This window comes from Hipposideros armiger, unplaced genomic scaffold (genome assembly GCF_001890085.2).
Source record: "Hipposideros armiger isolate ML-2016 unplaced genomic scaffold, ASM189008v1 scaffold_1029, whole genome shotgun sequence".
NCBI lineage: Eukaryota > Metazoa > Chordata > Mammalia > Chiroptera > Hipposideridae > Hipposideros > Hipposideros armiger.
Genome location: NW_017732379.1, coordinates 210,310 through 215,484, shown reverse-complemented (window position 1 = coordinate 215,484; position 5,175 = coordinate 210,310).

The window sequence follows — 5,175 nt, the reverse complement described above, 5'->3', positions numbered from 1 at the left end:
AAAGTGGTTGGTGTGAAGAAAGGATAAAGGTGACCCAGAGGAAGTGATGCTGGCAAAAAAAACTACATTAAAAGTATTCTCAGAGAGGGCCGGCCGAGTGGCTCAGTTGGTTAAGAGCTCACTCAAGAGTGCAAGCTCTGAGCAATAGCGGTTCGAGTCCTGCCCAAACTGAGCAGCCGCTGAGCTGCCAAAAGGTGGCAGGCTGGCTCAGCTAAAAAAAAAAAAAAAAGTATTCTCAGAGATCTTTCATGGCACTGAAAGTTCACTGTATAAAATGTTGGAAGCTGATAGAAACTTAGAAAGGGGTAGAGTTCACCAGACACAGAAAATATGTTCCCTTCAAATAGTAAGTTAGATGACAAAAGGCAGTCACCGTTCAAACTGCTCTTGACATGTCATACACAAAGAAATCGAGCATGTTAATTATCAGTGTCACAAATGTTTTAAATTATTATGTACTACATAAGTGTCAGTTTTGCTATTTTTTTCATTTCCCTTTACATTTATAACCTACGGTAAGAGAGATCTTATGCTTTGACAAAATATTTTTAAAGTTTATAAAACAATTATCCTTTTTCTTTGAGATTATTGAGTTCCTTTTGTATCATTTCAGCTTGCACAGTCGTTTTTTATGGTTCCTCATTACCGTGCAAAGCAAGGACGGAGGCACTATTGGTTAGTCTTTTGCACGTGTGTCCTGTGCTATATATTGTGTGTTCTTGCTCAAGGACTTCCTTACTCTTCTTAGAGTAAGGGCATCAGCAGATGGCAGAAGGGAGTTTTGCCAGGGGTTTCTAGATGCTGTCCTGAGAATTACCCACTTCAGTGCTGTAAGTACCTCTGATTATCAACAGCAGCGTCTAGCAGTATCTGGGTGTCCTCCTGAAAATCAATGGCTTTTGTGTTGTAGAGAGCCAAGTTGATTAGCAGTGGGATTTCTGTAAGGCTAATATTTCTGGAATTTCTGAAAGCTGAAGTAAACTTCCTTACCTTGGCATTACCAGCCTTTCCATGTCCCTATAATAAATCTCTTTGTATTTGTCATACCTGTAGTGACGTCTGTTTTCCTGACTGCCCCTGACTAATACAATAGGTTGGCACCAGAAGTATTTCCTAGGTAAAGGGCCACCTAAAAATGAGCCTTGTATTGGATACCTTACCTAGTGAGGTCTGGGGGCAGCAGGGACTTCACCATTAGTGAGAAGTGAGATGGTAGTGCATAGATACAGTGGAAAACAGTTACTTAAATTGTCACCTGTAGTTACCTTAAATATAAAGCCTAATGAAAGCAAAGAGGGGGGGTCCAAGTGACACTTAGAAAGGAATGACAAAATAGAGATGATGAGCACATGGACTGTGGGGAAGATGCCTACTTCTGAACACACTAAGATTAAACAAAGGAAAGTCTCAGGTTTTTAAATTCTCAGATCAGAAAACTAGCCTGAAATAATCTTTTATCTCTTATAGCTTTAGGTCTCATAGATCCAAACATTAGACTCAAAATTTGAGGCTACATTTTGCAAAAGTAGAATGCAAGTTAAAGTCCCAACTTCACCAGTTCTCTTCACTAAAAGTAAGGCACTGATCTATGTATAAATCAGGATGCAACTGGTAAAAGAAAATCTGAAAATTTTAAACACAGAGAATTAAAAAGCAAGAATTTGGTTATATTGTTGATGAAAGAGGCTTAGAACACATTTTGGGTGACTGATACCTGTCCCTAGTTCTACTGAAACTAATACTCTGGCTTCAGGCCATCCCCATCTTTGACGCAGCAATTGCACTCAGTTTTACAACTGGTCTCCCAACTGCCAACACTTATTCCAAAGTATATTGCAGAGCCTGTTCCTGAGTCACAGCTTTATGTGTGCCATAACAAAATGGCAGAAATTGGTTTATGTTCTAACTTGCAGTAGGATCACAGGCAAAAGGATCCTCTCAGTCAAAAGTTTCCAGTAAATACAATGAAGGATTTCACATTTTGTTAACCTTGGAATATTTTGTTCAAAGAAGTGCTGTGTGGAATTATCAACAGATAAATGTGGAGTCTCTCTGAATGAGGGATCATGGTGCCCTGGAGGCCTATGCAGTTAGCAGCCCCGAATGCTTTGTCCCAGCCCCAGCACAGAAAGTATTAATCGTACTCATGGTACCCCACCACCACCCAATAGCACATTTTGAAGATCACTAGATTAGTAGATTTTAAGGTCCATTCAGCTCTAAATACTACTATTTTTTCATACTTTGTAAATAATCCTTAATGACTATACAATCAGTAAGATAGAATCCAATCTGTTTAGCTTAAAAATTGATATAAACTGGTTCTAATTTATCATTCCACTGTTAATTCTTTATCTTTTTTCTTCATAGACCAGCGGTTCTCAACCTGTGGGTCGCGACCCTTTTGTGGGTCGAATGAACCTTTCACAGTGGTCGCCTAAGACCATTGGAAAACAAAAAGATATTTACATTACGATTCATAACAGTAGCAAAATTACAGTTATTGCATAGCAACGAAAATAATTTTATGGTTGGGGGTCACCACAACATGAGGAACTGTTTTAAGGGGTCACGGCATTAGGAAGGTTGAGAACCGCTGTCATAGACTCTGAACTACTAACTCATGTTGAATGCATTAATATACCGTATTCCCCCATGTATAAGACACACCTTAAATTTGGGGCCCGAAATTTGAAAAAAATGTATTACATTTATTGAACTCAAGTTTTATTCATCACAAAATTCTTACAACTTCTCATCACGTGCAGGAAATGCATGTAAAAAAATCTACAACTTGGGGCCGGCTGAGTGGCGCGATTGTTAAGAACTGGCTTGGGATGCCAGAGGGCCCTGGTTCGGATCCCACATATGAGGGCCAGTGACACTGCCCTCTACAGCTAAGATGCTGAACAACAGCTCAACCTGGAGCTGGGCTACCATGAGTCGCCGGCAATAGTGTAGGCTGCAGCCCCTGCTGCATTAGGTTGCCATGGGACCGTATGTAGCCAGCAGCCAGCGTGAGCGGCCAGCAGCCGCAGTGAGCGGCCGTCCAGAAGCCAGGGACTGATCTGCCTCACCCGGGAAGAGCACAATGATGGTGCCAACTTGGGCCAGTGAAGCAACGTCCTCCACAACTAGACTGAAGAACAAAAGGACAGCAACTTTTCTGTTCCCCTTCCCCCAATTCCCCAGCACTGTTCCCATCCCCCCAATTCCCCAATAAAAATCTTAAAAAAAAAAGAAATCTACAACCACTTTATAAGATGCACCCAGTTTTTAGACCCAAATTTTTCGAAAAAGGGTGCGTCTTATACATGGGGAAATACGGTAGGTTCAGAAAGCATTCAATGTGATTCCCTACTTCTAATATACAAATATACCTTTTTAAAAAATGTCTATTATCTCATTCACATAGTTGAATCTTATACATGCAAGATCTAGTTCTTGATTTTTTTTATCAATTTAGATCATTTAGTTTCATTGATAAGTGAGTCATTACGATGGGATCGGCTGCATGTAACAGAAAAACCTAAATATATTAATAAATACCTAAGGATTTATTTTTCTTTTACATAAAATAAATCCAAGGAAGGCTATGGTATTATGATTGGTTCATAATCATCAGGATTCTAGCATCTCCTATCTTTCCCATGTGCCATCTAGCATGTAAAGTTGTCTCATGGTCTAAGAGGGATGTGGATCTCCAGTCATTTTATCCATATTCCAAGCAGCTGAGGAGAAGGTAAAGGTTGTTATTAGTAACTGCCTCAGGTTTTTATTTCCCTTTTTAAGAATCTTCCTGGAAATTCTGCCCAATTTCTTTCTTTGCTTGGAATTTAGTCACATGGATAGAGGAATGAAGTCTTTTGACACCCAAATAATGGTTCTATTATTGTGGAAGACAGAAGGGTGGACATTGGATAGAAAATTTGTAGGCTCTATCACAACAACAAATCTATTTGCTCCTTTGAGACTACAGTCAGCATAGTAAATTGTGAAATTCTATTATTTATCTTTACACTTCTAGCACCTGGCACATATCTCCATACATAGATGAATAATAATGAATGAATAAACAACCTTATCTTTATTCAAACTGACATTTAACTAGTCAGCCAGAATGTCAAGAAGGGGCCCACATCATCCTTGTACTAGGACTATGAAAAGAACTAGAAATAACTGGCCAGGGGGAAAAATAATGATTTGTATTTGAGAACGCTCCTTCAGAAGAAAGAAACTAAAGCTTACATTAATTTCTCTAACTGCCTGTAATAAATACATATTATTTTACCCAAGTTTAATTTTTACTTTTGTCCAATATTGAGTTTATTTTTCATATTATCTTCAGATTTTTATATAATTTTTAAAATCATATGTATGTATAACAGGATAGAAGTTTGTTAAAGCACGTGTAAGAATTTATTGTTTTTGTCAAAGAAAATTCATCATTTTTTCACATACACTTTAAAATGTTTCATACATTATAATGAGATTTAACTTCCTACTGTCACAGAAATTGTCATGAATCTAGAAAATCCAGGTCTTAGACTCATGAATTATCAAGAGAAGCTCCTGTACTTTTTATTAGCTCCAAATTGTTCCTCAACAACTAGTCAAAATTCAGAAACATATAGCTATTGACTATGACATCAGAACACCAAACTTAAAAAAAAAAAGACTCCCAGGGCCGGCTGAGTGGCGCGATGGTTAAGAGCTGGCTTGGGATGCCAGAGGGCCCTGGTTCGGATCCCACATATGAGGGCCAGTGACTTTGCCCTCCACAGCTAAGATGCTGAACAACAGCTCAACCTGGAGCTGGGCTGCCATGAGTCACCGGTGACGGCACAGGCTGCAGCCACTGCTGCAGTGGGTTGCCATGGGCCACCGTGTGTAGCCAGCAGCCGCTGTGAGCAGCTGTCCAGAAGCCGGCGACTGATCTGCCTCACCTGGGAAGAGCGCAATGATGGTGCCAACTTGGGCCAGTGAAGCAACGTCCTCACAACTAGACTGAAGAACAAAAGGACAGCAACTTGTCTGTTCCCCTTCCCCCAATTCCCCAGCGCTGTTCCCATCCCCCAATTCCCCAATAAAAATCTTTAAAAAAAAGACTCCCATCTATCTATCACATATCTATTGCCTTACTCCAAAAATGATTTAGATGGCTTACAAAAATAT